We start from the raw sequence: 15,306 nt of genomic DNA, 5'->3' as shown, positions 1-15,306 counted from the left end.
TCCCGTTCCCCGAGGTGCCAGATTGAAACTGCTGCACCATTTAAGATGGAACGGGAGAATGCGAAGAAGAAGCTGGTGAATGAGAAGCTGACTACAGCCTTGCGACTTTTTAGTGTTTGTCTCGTTGCAGATTAAACGTATCAGGAAACCAGCTGGAGTGATTATAAATGCAAATTAGTCTGTTCGTCTCTAAATTATCGATATTTGTCTTAAATCTGTCTCTTTGCCTTTTTGGTGGCTACTAGCTAGGCGAGATTTTTGTCTGCATTGCTATGGTGACCAGCAGTCTGTGCACCAACCTTCAGGGTTAAAGGGTGAATTAGCAGTTCTACATTAACTCCAGAGTTTAAGACCATTTATTGTTAAACTGTGTTGAACGATCAGCAGAGCTTTATTTTACTGTAAAGGAGGATTATTTTATTTTTACCTACAAATCTGATTCTGCTGTGGAGCCACAACAGGGCGGTAAAAGAGCCGCATGTTGCTGAGCCCTGTACTAGAATGTTTGCCAAATATTCAAATCTGTTTGGATTTTAAATTGATTATTTCTCAAGAAGATAACACAACTGCAGTGAATGTAATTTTTATTACGGGCACTTTCACACCTACCATATTTGCTGTGGACCCATCAAACTTCTTTAGTTTGGTTCGGTGTACCAGGTGAAATTCTTTTTGAAGTATTGTCAGAACCATCATTAACACACAAAGCCAATCAGAAACAGTGCGAACCATGCCAATGTTATCCCGTTTACCTGAGCGGCTCAGTCAGGGATGCTTTACATTTTAAATTAACATGTTTTATCAGGCGACTGTAATATGACTAATATTTTCCTAACTGCAGCAGTGTCTGATGGCGAGTGTACGGGATGCACGTATGAGACAGATGATTTGAATAATTCACCAAAGCTGAAGTTGGCTTCTTATTCTAAATTCCTGTTCCACCTTAAATAGAGCAGCAGTTACATTCAGACACTGGTACAGGAGCCAGAATGTAACCGCCGCTCCATTTAAAGAGGAACGGAAAATTTAAACACAAAGCTGCTGAATAAGAACTTCAGCTTTGTAGAAATTCAGACACAAAGAACACTTAGCACAGTTTCTGCCAGGCCTGTGGGGCTAATGTTAGAAAGAACTACTGACTTAGGTTTAACAACAATGTTCAGTTTTGTTTTTACTATTTTGCACAATAAAATGTGTCAGATTTACTTTGGCTGTTAAAAATTGTTCTTAATTAAGGTGAAGGGACATCCCAGAATAACAAGCCACTGCAAAATTAGCTTTACTTAAATATCTAAAATGATTTTATTTGAAAATATATACAAATCGCTGTTGTCAGAAGAAAAACTTGTATCTCCAAAAAATGGTAACTTTACAGGAGAAGGAAAAAACCTGCTTTATTTTTAATGTAAGTCAATGGAACCAGACTTTTTTCCCAAGTCATTTTGAGCCGTTTCTTTTGGTCCGTTCTTCATGAAATTTACACACAATGTAAAGGGCAACAGGTATTTTCAAATTATGTCAAAAACTGAAAAACGACAAAAATGGAGATATGAGGTTTTCTTCAGACAACAGCGATATATACAACGTGATACATACCCAAACCTTCAGAAACTGTAATTATACAGTGATATAAATTTTGGACCACATCACCCACTAGATACACTGTCCATATAATCTGCCTGTTGTAACATTTGACCCCTTATAGGCGCCAATATCCTTCTTACAGCATGGCTGCTGCTAATACCACCACAAGAGCAACACTGAAGCATTTGATTTTGTCACATGGAACATATTTTTGATAGCTTGGACCAGATTCGGCTCCCTGAGTGATTAAAGTGGATTTCCAACAACAATGAAAGGGCTGAGATGTAAACAGTTATTGGTGTGATGTGAAATGCACCATTATAGAGAAGCTTACAGAGTCAGAATTCACAGTGGTGGTGATAGGAACCAGACGTCCGCAGAGTCTGATGCCTGTGAAGGTTCCCTCACAGAAAGTTACTACATTAAATGGTTATGAATACACTGCCTGATGCCAGGGACATTATTTTATGATAGTTTTGAGACACTTTTGGCCTTATTTGAATCCATTCATGGCACAGAGGTCAATGCAGGGCATTATAAAGCCAACAGGCCCCACAGAAAACACTTTCTACTACTTTACCATCATCAACATTACATATGAAATCTCAGAATACATGCATACATTCTAGTCCTGGTCTGGATAGTAAATAAAATGGCTGTATTTGCTTTGTAGATATTGTGACCCCTGGTTCCCATCACCACCACTGAAAATCAGAGTCCAGTAAGTTTCTCAACAAATTCTGCAGAAATTTTGGAATTTCCCTTTAAGTACACTTTACTTTAATTACCCATATCTCTGTGTCATCACTGCTCACTGAACTCAACAACACTTAACAAGCTGAGGCGCATCTTTGACCTCATTACCTGCAGCTGCTTTTCACACAGCAGAAAGAAACACATGGTCATGGAGAAGGTCAGAACAAAGAGAAAGAGTGGACCAGAAAACATCAGCAGTGAGAAAAGAAAGCTGGGGTCCGCCCGAGTGCCTTCAGGGGACAGGGTCATTAACACGAGCACCCAGCCCTGATGTCATTAGCCCAAGGTAATGGTCTGAGGAGGCTCATGTGACAAGCAGCTGACCGTGCATTAACCAAACATGCCATCACGCAAACAGACGCTGCATTTGAAGGTCGAACAAAACCTGCACAGAAACTTGCTGTGACAGAAATAACTTTTACATTAAGCAAACCCACATTTGACTGTGTAGCGTTTCATATGTAAATCTACAGGTTTTGCCCAAGGCAAACAACTCAGCCACCCTTTAGGCCAGTATTCTTCACTCCCTTCTTCTCTTGACTCAACAGACGCTTCATTCTATTCATGAAGAGCCTGATAATTAGCTGTAAATACTGTCCTGGGGTGGGGTGGGGGTGGATGCGCTCCCTTAAAACTGGCAATGAAGAGCACAGACTTCAAATGAACCTTTTTAAAAGGAAAACAGTGCCAGCTTATGATCAGCAACGCATGCAAGTCTTTGCTGTCTGGAGATCAGTTTATCCTGGGAATGATCTGTACTTTAAGCGATAACCAACAAAATCTGTGATTTTAATCCAGTATGAATCTGCAGTGTGTGTAGTTTTACAGTTTGACAGTAATAATTGTGGAGTGATTTTAATCCAGTATGAATCTGCAGTGTGTAGTTTTACAGTCTGACAGTAATAATTGTGGAGTGATTTTAATCCAGTATGAATCTGCAGTGTGTGTAGTTTTACAGTTTGACAGTAATAATGGTGGAGTGATTTTAATCCAGTATGAATCTGCAGTGTGTGTAGTTTTACAGTCTGACGGTAATAATTGTGGAGCGATTTTAATCCAGTATGAATCTGCAGTGTGTAGTTTTACAGTCTGACAGTAATAATTGTGGAGTGATTTTAATCCAGTATGAATCTGCAGTGTGTGTAGTTTTACAGTCTGACGGTAATAATTGTGGAGCGATTTTAATCCAGTATGAATCTGCAGTGTGTAGTTTTACAGTCTGACAGTAATAATTGTGGAGTGATTTTAATCCAGTATGAATCTGCAGTGTGTAGTTTTACAGTCTGACAGTAATAATTGTGGAGCGATTTTAATCCAGTGTGAATCTGCAGTGTGTGTAGTTTTACAGTCTGACAGTAATAATTGTGGAGCGATTTTAATCCAGTATGAATCTGCAGTGTGTAGTTTTACAGTCTGACAGTAATAATTGTGGAGTGATTTTAATCCAGTATGAATCTGCAGTGTGTATAGTTTTACAGTCTGACAGTAATAATAGTGGAGAGGTTTTAATCCAGTATGAATCTGCAGTGTGTGTAGTTTTACAGTCTGACAGTAATAATAGTGGAGTGATTTTAATCCAGTATGAATCTGCAGTGTGTGTAGTTTTACAGTCTGACAGTAATAATAGTGGAGAGGTTTTAATCCAGTATGAATCTGCAGTGTGTAGTTATTACAGTCTGACAGTAATAACTGTGGAGTGAATGGTCTTCTGTAACTGCCTGAACCCAGAGCTTCCTCAGTCACAGAAGTCCTGCTCTAATCCATGCTAATGGAACAACATAGTGCAGTGTGCTGTTATCGTTATTGCATAATAGGTCACAAGAAAACGGGTCACAGGAGTGGCCGATGCCCCCTGTAACTGACTAGATTTGTAATTTGTCTAGTAATGAACGGGAAACTTTGAAACCGGGCTACACTGGGCCATTTCAGCCCAGCGGGTACTTTCCAGTGTTGTAACAGAATAAGGGCACCCACCTGTCTCCTCCTAACCGTTCCCACTGCGCTGTGTACAGACACTGAAAGACGTTGGCAAAGCGAGACAAAGCTCGTCTCTATTCTCTATGCCTGTAAGAGAAAGAGATACCCAGCTTGTGCCCGTCCTCCCCTCCACACAAAGCAAGGAAAAGGAGAAGACCCGGAGCTTCATTCGATCATACATACACTGTGCTATCAGAGTGCTGGCTCAGAGCTAAGGCTGAGTTAGGCCATCACTGTGGATTTTGGATTGGAAAATACGTTACAAGCCTCCGACGAGTTTTATAAGGATGTAACGATGCAGCATAATCAACTGTATTGAACTCTATCATAACATAGGGCTGAATGAGCTGCAATTTTTATTATAGCCTATATTACCAACAATGCTGTCTTAAGTTTTAAGTTCACAGAGCTCATAAACCTCCTTTAGATGAGTTAGACCATTAAGAAGCAACCAAACTCCCTGGTCAAATGACATGTTTTGATATTTTCTCATTTAGAAAATTAAGTTCACATATCCTCTACAGAGAACACAATTAAATATGGATTTTTTCTGCAAAATGTTAGCGCACAATTTCGATTTATTTGCTGAATTTAACACACATTGCACAGGCCACATTTTATGGTGTTTTCCCCAAATAAGATACATTTATAAATTCAGCAAATAAATAGCAAGTAAAATTAAAAAGTCCAGAAGTGTGTTCTCTATACATGATGTGCCCATATTTTTGTATACGAATTCATCGTACTGCATCATTGTATTGTGTTGGCTCGTGCCTGGAGCATTAGATCACAACACTAAACGTCTGTTTCAAATACGGAACTTTTATAACGGAAATGCTGCAGTATATTAAAATATTAAGGTAAGGTCATTTTTGCTGTTTCGAAAATCCGCTAATTACAGACACCACTGTTTCATACTGAATACTGAATTTTATGAATCACTCCACCCCTAGTAAGGATGTTAGGCTACTGGAAAGGTTTACTACCACATCAAATGCAGTCATATCTATTTAGTTGCAGCTGCACCCATCACTTGGCTAGGAATCAGAATCACATCATTGTCAGCAAATAATCGCCAAATAAATAAATAAATAAATGCATGCATCTTACAGATTACCAGATTCAATACTGTGTTAAAATGTCAATATTTTATTTATTTTTATATATTTTTATAGGGTGGGGGGCAAGCCATCTCATAAGTATTGCAGCGGTATACGGCATTACACGGTTTGTGAGAGCGTAAACATATTGTAAGTGATGTGAAAGCTTTTGATTTTGCGTCCTGTGTTTGTCAAAATCTAAAATAATCGAAAATTTAGTGCGCTTACATGGTCACCAAAATAGTGGAAATTATATGATTTTCAAGCCGACGTTCAATAAATGCCAAACAATCTAACTAACAACTGAAATATTAAACAGTGCTGCTAACTAGGACAGAGGAGCTGGTTAGCACTAGCTTAGCTGCTCACCACAGAACATGTTTGATTCTGGCTAACTAAAGCTCACAAGTTTAGATACTAACGATTCAAATCTGAGGGAGTGAAGTTGTATAACCAGAGCCGAAGGGACAGAAAGGCGAAATTAAACCTGCGTTTGAATCTGTAGCCTGATCGGCTTACTTAGCGTTAGCTTACAGAGCAGAATACGGACCCGAACAGTACAGGTTTGATTCTGACTAACTGCTGGATCAAGTGTAGATGATAACTCATGTCTGAGAGAGGAGAAATCGACTGATGGATGTTTGAGAGACAGAAAGCTGAAATCGAACCTGTTCTGTGGTGTTTGGGACTGTAGTGTTTTGGCTAAGCTAACAGTGGCTTAGTTAGCAGGCCAAACATAGCCAGAGCTGGTTTATGAGGAGCCTTGCCGCTTCCTATTTCCCCCATTATATCAAAAACAGGACTGCTAACAGCAGAGGGCAGAGTCCTCAATGAATGGGAGTAAACGGAGCTCAACGGCTAAAAATGAAAAGTCAAAATAGTTTCTAATCACTTGGCCTGAACTTTCTTTTCATTTTAGAAAGTAGAAGAATGTGTTTCACTAAAAAAAGCAAAGAAAACTCACCTGTGTTTCCTTTTTTTGTGTGAACGTATATCTAACACTGAGGACCAGCTAAAAATGTTCAAGCAGAAGCTGTTTTTGCTGGAAAAGTCAAAGAAATGACAACAGGAGAGCTAATTTATGTACATGCTTCTTCTTTTTATGGCAAGCATGGAGTATTTGTTGGAGAATTTATGGCCACTGTCCACTCTGCAAGCCAAGAGTATTGATTTATTTTACAAAGCTAACTAGCCAAGTGCACTGTGGAGCCATTTACCAAACATATAATCCCTGTTTAAATCCCCATTCTGTTTTTGAATTACACCTTGCGTGCCTGCGATTCACCAGGCAGGAAAAAAGACCAATGTCCATCCAGAAGGAGGTCCGATTACAGAATGGTCTGTCTATGTTGTACCACCTTGAATTCAAAGCTAATGTTTCACTAACTGACAGAGCATGACGAAGGACAGAATAACAAACACAGGTCCTTTCTAACTCTCTCTGAATTTGTCTGGGAATTACACCAACGTGAGCACTTCAAAATCAAGACCAATAACAAAGTCCTTTGTGAACAGATCTAGATAAAGAGCAAGTCTGGTATAAACAAATATGTTAACACTGCTATCAAAGTCAATAAAGTATGTTTAGAATATGCCATCATCAGAGGCGGTTTTCAGTACAAAGTTCTGTGTAACGACATACAAATTCAATATCCACTTTGCTTAGCCACGCTGCTTCAACATGCAACAAAGCGTGCAACATTCAGAGCGCTGGCATGTCAGCAAAGTCTGCAATCTGAAGCAGATCATTTGGTATTATGGCTCATGTGTCAAACGCAAGGCCTGTGGGCCGGATCAGGCCCGTGGCACAACCCAATCCAGCCCTTGAAATTATTTTTATTTTTATCAGACCATTTCACAATCAGCAGCACTACAATCCCCAGCATGCATTGCAACATAATTTGCACTGACACCCCACTCCCAACAACAATTTATACGACAGCAGTTTTCTACCCCATTGGAAACATCACATCACCAAACACACCAGCTGTGTTTCTATTGGAGGCAAATCCGGCCAAAAAGAAATTAAAACAAAATGTAAATGCTTTTTGCCATTTCTTTTTCCAAACATCTGCGCGAATATCCTGCCAAGATTGAAAATTGAAATTAAATACCTACATTTAATTTTTCACATAAGCACATAAGCATAAGCAAGTGACAAAAATAAAAATACATTTGAAACAGCTATTTGTCATTTTATTATAGCCATTATTCTGGTATTTCATGGTCATATCTAAAATGGAAATGCTGTTTGGTCTGACGGTGTTTGGTCTGATGTTCAGTTTCACCAGATCTGAGACATGATGGTTTTCCCCGAGACTCGAAGTGGTTTAGTCCGAGGGACGATGCTGTTCTGACTCTGAATTCTGAGGATGTCCTAAAATGTACCCTGTAGCCCCGCCTTGTGCTAACATATGTGAGAATGTTGGTCAATTTGAAAATGAAAAAGCAAAGTGGGAAATGTAAAGTAAGTCTCCAGCAGGTGGCGCTGATGTTCATTTGCATTTGCCTTTACATTCTGACACTTAAAGCGCGTCGATGCCGAAAACTGAATCACAAACTGTAACTTTGCAGCCTATTGCTATGAAAAAGAAACAACATAAACATTGCAATTTGATTTTAGATTTAACATGTATTCTGCATTTCATGAAGAAAAGGCAAAGCCAAAGTGAAGCCTGCATTTTCTTTTCTCTATTAGCATTTTCAGTTTAGATACGACCATGAAATACCAGAATAATGACTATAATAAAATGACAAATAGCTGTTTTAAATTTCTTTTTATTTTTGTCGTCATAAATGGCTCGTGTTTATGTGAAAAATTAAATTGCAAATGTAGGTATTTAATTCCATTTTCAGTTTTGGCAGGAAATTTGTGCAGATGTTTGGAAAAAGAAACGGCAAAAAGAGGTTTGCATTTACATTTTATTGTTTTAATTTCTTTTTTGGCTGGATTTGCCTCCCATAGTTTTTCAGCTGCAGTTTAACCAACATAAACACTAGAAACTCTCAGCAGCTCAGAAAGTGATCTCAAGAATTAATGAACTTGCGGAAAGAGAAGACGTCATATATGGAGACCAAACACACAGGTAGGTTTAACAGACCTACATTCTGAGGACATTTAAAGAGATCTGTAGCTAATGTAGCCTAAATATAGTATTTACATGTAATATTTGAAGATTCACTACAAGGGGCTGTACTTTGCTGTTGACATTTTGGTGTATTAATATACAAACGCTCTTTGGCCCTTGGATTTGTTGAGATTTTTATTATGGCCCTTTAAGTGGTTGAGTTTGACACCCCTGTATTTTAGGAATGTATTTATGCCTGTTAGTGTTATTCAGTTTATAAGGTTAACGTATCGCCTCATTAAAGTTGATTGAGCTGCTAAAACCTGTCAGATGTGTGCAAATATCCCTACAGTCTGTAAAACCCCATACGATTCTAATTAGAGCCAAAATAAATTGTTGTTTTGTTTGGTTACGGTCTGCAATGGCATGTTCTCCCCTCCGTTATTTGTGAAAATCTCAGTAACTAATTAGCCTGGAACATACTAGGAGCTGCGGCCGAGGCTTTAAACAATTTGGATTTGATGAATCTCCAAATGGTGAATTCTATTTCGACTTCCCTAGCGCCCAGTTTTCATCACAGGCAGCGGTTCCTGCAAAAGATAAGTGAGATACTCAGAAGTGAGTAAGTGGTGCATTCAATTTCAGTGTTCCAAGCTCTGTTGTAACAGATGATGAAATGGTCAGACCCTTAGCACAAAGTATTACGCATTTCAGAAGCTCCAATAGCACCAGAACAGACCGTTCATTGATTGGTTGCTGATAGTGGTTTACAGAGCTACCAGGCTGCCAGTTTGACCCACAGCCAGCGGGATCTGTACGACATGATTCCACCTTGTTAAACCACGAGCACACAGCTCAGTCACGGACGCACTATCGACATCAATCTAGTGGACACATCCACAAATACATGCACACTAATTAAAATAAACCTCCTCAGGGGAGTTCGAGACAACTCATTAGGAAAAGATGAATGTGATGGCATCTGCTCTAATTAACTATCGGGTAGCCAGCAAGACTGGAACAAAGGAGAAGGCCATGAATGAGCGCGAATCACTCGGTGACTAAAGGTATGAATCAGGCGACAGACAATACAGGATCTATAAAAGGACCTTGGTTTTCAAACAGAGTAGCGAGGAACATCTTACAAAAGGGCACGGAGAGGCAGCCGGCTTCTTTAGAGGGCACCGGGAACGCACCAATGTGGGAATTTGGACCAAAAGTTGATTTCCGATTTCTTCATTGTACATATCTGCTGATGGCAATAGATAAACGTTTACAAAATGTCAAAATTTGGATTACGATTACAAAGAAATGTTGCATTTCTGTATATTTCTGTAGGCATACAAATGCAGTAAAATGAATAAAATAAAAATATTTGAACACAGTAAACCAGCATCACCTAAACATTCTGCTCTTCCAGAATAAAGAAAGAAATTAAAAAAATATCAGCTTGTAATATTGGGCAATTTTTTAAGCAATTATCTGCTATTACTGATATGATTCTAATATCATCATGCATCTCAAATCATAAAGATGTGTAGCATTTGGAAAAAATACATCTTTGCGATACTTCAAGGCATTTTCACAATAAAAGAACATAAGTATCACGGTATTTAGTTTAGTTTTTGAAACTGAACTGGAGCAGGCAACAAAGAACCAGGACCGCCACATTTAAAAAAATAAGTAAATAAATAAATAAATAAACCCTAAAACTATGAGTAAAAAGATTTGTACATACTTCACTGTACTAAATTCATTTAGACATGCACTGTTTTAATGAAAAGGGCACACTTAGGCATTAGGGCACAACTTTAGACCTGCACTACGTAAGTTTTGTGGGATTTGGAGACCTCTCTGGTGGAAATGCGTAATTGCATGCAACAACTGGGTTTTACTTCGGATCCCTTCCTCGAGCGGATGAATCAGACAAAACCTGGTGAACGACGTGTCTTCTGAGGACATCATATCTTCATCAGTATAATGCTGATTTTGAGACTTAAACATCAAGCTGGACCCTTTATTTAAGCCTGTGTGCGAGACGTTAATACATAAAGATGTACGATGTGACATGAAAAACTCCTGACCCGTCGCCTCTGACTTTTAAATGATTATTTCAGGCTTTACAGGGCGACTCGCAGCAGCACACACTCACCATATTTCAGCCTGGTTTTATTCTGCTCACTCAGTAATTCTACCTCTTCACAGTTTAAACACAAAAAGCGTACAGAGTGCAGATTTAAGTACTGACGACACCAACATTATGTTCAGAAAAGCAGAAAAGTGATGTCATTTATGATAATAACGACAAGTGCGGTCATATTGCCCACTTCTATGTAGCATATTGTGGAAAATCTGTCAAAACATTGGCACAGACTAAAAACATAGCCAAGCCCAACAGGTCCACACAGATCCACTCTAACAGTCCACAAAAGCTGAATACTGAAGGCTGAACAGGTCAGGGACTATTCTGAGGAGCAACCTTATAACCTATAATCTCCTGGGTCAGTTTTCAAGCACTCTGAGGTAAAAGGCCATGGACGTACAGGTGACCAGTGCTAACCTCGTACTGACAGACACACAGCAATTCCTCTCCGGCTCACTTTTCACTGGAGGAGCCCTGCTTACACTTCTGCATTACTCAGCATTTGGCTCCTTTGTTTGGACTGAAAACAGATATTAGTGAGATATATGGGCTCTAGATCTGAGCTCGTAAGTTCTTCGAGAAAGGGAGGAGGCCCCTTTCGAATTCATTTATCGAACTGAAGCTCAAACTCTGGGTGAAGATTGGAAGCTCTTTCTCTTCCCCAACACGTTTCACTTCAAGAAGTTGAGAAAAACATCCAAAGCTGAAGACCTGAAGCTAAACAGAGCCCTCCAGGAGGCTGTAAACAGATTTGAAGTGAGCTCAATCAGGGGCTATAAAAGCCTCCAGGCTCACAGAATGCAAATGCCTGTTAAAGGGGAACTCCACCGACTTTTCAAAATTTCAGCAGGATTCAATCATTACAACGTAAACAAAGGCGTGACAAAATGAAATGTGCCCCTCTAGAGATACTGGCAGAGTCAGAACTGTTTACAGTGGTGGTGATGGGAACCGGACGTCTGAAGAGTTTAAAGCCTGTAAAAGTTTCCTCACATAAAACAAATGTTACACAAAATGGATACACTTATGGTGCCTGAGACATCGTTTTGCCATAGTTTTGAGATTTAAAATGTACTTTTTTTTTTTTAATCGTCCAACTGAAATATACAGATTTTAATTCCCCTTTAAGGAGCCATTTCCACACTTTTGGTCAAAGTTTTAAGCAGTTTATTGTTATTTTTAACTGCAAATGTCCTCATTCGACCCAGACAGCCATTCAGACACTCTCCACACACCAATATACACATTTAAAAAAGACGGTTCTTCAAGGGTTCTTTCATAAAGACCATAGTTATATAGTTCTGTATGGAGCCAAACACACTCTCCATCAATCTGAGGAGCCATTTCACCAAGCAAAGAGCCATGAAAGCCATTTAAGCATGAAACGGCTCTGTACAAAACTCATGGTTCTAAAGAGAACCGTTCCCTTTGGCTCTTCAATTTTAAATCCATTCATGGAGGAGAGATACATTTAGTGTTGTAAGGCAAAACAGTACACAAGAAAACTTTCACATTTACCACTATTAACATTATACAACAACTCAACATGAACGTAGATTCACTGGTCGTTTTAGATACATAAATAAATAAAATGGCTATATTTGTGTTGGTTCCAACCAATTATGTAAAGAAATTCCAGTTTGTTTCTCTACCATGTACCATTCCACCCCAAAACACTCGGAATAACATCTCACAATCGGATTATACAGATTTTTTTTTCTTTAATTCCTTTTTAAGGAGCCATTTCCACACTTTTGGTCAAAGTTTTAAGCAGTTTATTGTTTTTAATTGCAAATGACCTCATTCGACCTAGACTGCCATTCAGGTACTCTCCACACACCAGTACACACATTTAAAAAAGATGGTTCTTCAAGGGTTCTTCCGTAAAGACTATAGTTCTATATAGACCCCTCAAAGAGCCATTTGCATATTTAAATATTTCTTCAGATTAATGACGAATGGATATAGAACCTGTCTGAAAATGGTTCTATACAGCACCAAAAAGGGTTCTGCTACTGCATACAAGCTTGACATTCTAACAATAGCAGAACCCTTTTTGGTGCTCTATAGAACCATTTTCAAAAAAGGCTCTGTATAGAACCAAAACACACTCTATATCAATCTGAGGAAGCATTTCACCACTCAAAGAGCCATGAAAGCATGAAATGGTTCTCATGGTTCTAAAGAGAACCATTCCCTTTGACTCTTTAATAAGAACCATCTTTTTTTAAGCTGTGAGATGGACGAGATCTCACACTACCTTTGGCACAGCTTTGCAGATACTATCAGAACAAAATGAATGAACACGGTCACCGAAGCCAGTTCACAGTTCTGCAGTTTGAGCGAGAACCTCGTCCTAATAAACAGAACCACAAACACAAACACTTCAGGACAAAAACACAACAGCCATGACTGACCGAGCGCTGCCCTTCACTCGCTCAGCAAAGCCTGGATCAGGAATAAACTCAGTCCAGCCGGCTAAAGCACGTTTTCCTCCTTTTTTATCTCGGGAATTCGTGAGAGAAGCAGGGAAAAAACGCGGAGAGGGAGGCGAAGCCGGGATACAGTGTTCCTGCGCGCAACAAGTGCAGGGAAAGTGAGCGAGTTCAGCTCAGAGTCCCAGAGGGGAAAAAGCCCGAGCTCGCACGGTAACATCAGCCGTTCACCCACAGCTGGACTTCAAACAGCAACAGCGACCAAACCGACGGGGGAAAAGTAGCAGTGGGGTATAAATTCACTCACCCGGCGATTAAAAAGCCACTTTCGTTTGCTCTCCGTGCGACTCAGAAGACGGCAGAGTTGATGCAGCAGCGTGACAAGTCGGTGTGCCCCAGCATGGCGGATGTAGCGCTGTGGAGATATGAGTCCAGAGAAAGGAGGGGGAGAGGGAGGGAATGAGGGAGGGAGGACGGCTCACAGGAGAAAGGTAAAGGGTCTGGACGTATCAGTCCGGATAGAGAGAGAGAGAAAGAAGGAGGGACGAAAGGTAGTGGAGCTGGTGTTCACGGCGCTTGTGATTTCAGTGTGATATTGTGAACTATAACGCATAAAGCAGACTCTGCTGTTGGTAGGGATGGGGCGATACCACCGAGTCCTTTTTTCGATCCGATACTTATGATTTTAAAGGGAAATGCCACCGATTTTTAAAATTTTATTAGGTTTTCACAGGGTTACAGTAACAATCACTGTTCACCAAATCAATCCTAACAGAATTCACATACAGGAAAATGAAAAAAAGGAAAAGGAGAAAAAGAATAAATATGTAACAAAACAAAAACAAAACACATAAATTGGGGCAGTCATGGGCTGGAGGTTAGGGAACAAGCCTTGTGACCGGAAGGTTGCCAGTTCGATGAGTACCCTTGAGCAGGGCACCTAACCCCCAACTGCTCCCTGGGTGCTGTGGATAGGGCCGCCCACCCTGCCCAAGTGTGCTCACTGCCCCCTAGTGTGTGTATTCGATAGTGTGTATGTGGGTGTTTCACTGCACAGATGGGTTAAATGCAGAGGTGAATTTTCCTGTTGTGGGACTAATAAAAGGTAACTTATAAATAAGCCGAGGGAGGGAGGACCCCTCACAGGAGAAAGGTAAAGGGTCTGGACATATCAGTCCGGATAGATAAAGAGAGAGAGAGAGAAAGAAGGAGGGCCGAAAGGTAGTGGAGCTGGTGTTCATGGCGCTTGTGATTTCAGTGTGATATTGTGAACTATAACGCATAAAGCAGACTCTGCTGTTGGTAGGGATGGGGCGATACCACCGAGTCCTTTTTCGATCCGATACTAATGATTTTAAAGGGGAATGCCACCGATTTTTTTTTTTTTGTTAATTTTATTAGGTTTTCACAGAGTTACAGTAACAATCACTGTTCACCAAATCAGTCCTAACAGAATTCACATACAGGGACCTGATAAGCTTCTTGAGGAAAGAATAAATAAGTAATAAAACAAAAACAGAACACATGAGTAAGTAGAGAGAGAGCAAACAAGGGAAAGGACAGATTTTGACCTACAACAACGGTGACTTCACTTTGTCCAAGTATAGCCACAGAGGTGTCCAAATCTTCTAAAATTTGGCAGATTTCTGATGCTTATCATACATTAATTTTCAACATCTTTCCAGTAAGATTAAATCTCCTCACAGTCCCAAAACATATGCATTATGCCACAGATTGTTAGCATTTTCTTCATGATTAAATGGAAAGGACATAAATAAATTAATATAGACTGGTTTCATACTGTGGCATCAGTGGTGGAGAAGAACCATAGTTTCTTCTCAAGGAAATGCTCTTTTATTGAACAAAGCAGAAAAGGCCACTGAAAAACATCTGGAATAGGACAATTCTAGCCATATAGCTTCTCTCTGTGGTACACACGCAAATCCACACTAACTAAACCCAACCCAGTTAGCAAAATTTGTCTGGCCCCCTTGTGGGCCACATCCTTGGTTTGTTCTGGCTCAATATACGACTGGGTCCTCTGCTCAGATCTGGCCCACACACTGTAAAGTAAGTAGAACTATAGGATATGGCCCAAATCTGGTACCAATCTGGCCCAACTACATTGTTGGGCCACAATATTCAGGCCAGAATTGTCACACAAATGTAGACACGAGCCAAAGCGGTATGATACCATCCAGGATCTGGTCCTATTCTGGCCCACATGTCTAACGTCTACCCAG

At 39.9% G+C, this 15,306-nt stretch overlaps 1 protein-coding gene across 1 annotated transcript in view; it reads right to left on the bottom strand.

Moving 5' to 3' along the window:
• sema4d (sema domain, immunoglobulin domain (Ig), transmembrane domain (TM) and short cytoplasmic domain, (semaphorin) 4D) overlaps positions 1 to 13,521 on the bottom strand; it is a 131,631-nt gene extending 118,110 nt beyond the window's left edge. The window contains exon 1 of the mRNA XM_036589027.1: positions 13,371 to 13,521. The gene's annotated coding sequence lies outside the window, so the exon portion shown is untranslated. The remainder of the gene's footprint in view (positions 1 to 13,370) is intronic.
• Between the last annotated feature and the right edge of the window lie 1,785 nt (positions 13,522 to 15,306).

This window comes from Colossoma macropomum, unplaced genomic scaffold (assembly GCF_904425465.1).
Source record: "Colossoma macropomum unplaced genomic scaffold, Colossoma_macropomum, whole genome shotgun sequence".
Taxonomy (NCBI): Eukaryota; Metazoa; Chordata; class Actinopteri; order Characiformes; family Serrasalmidae; genus Colossoma; species Colossoma macropomum.
Note: the sequence above shows the minus strand (reverse complement) of the source record. Positions and strands in the feature narration are given on the sequence as shown.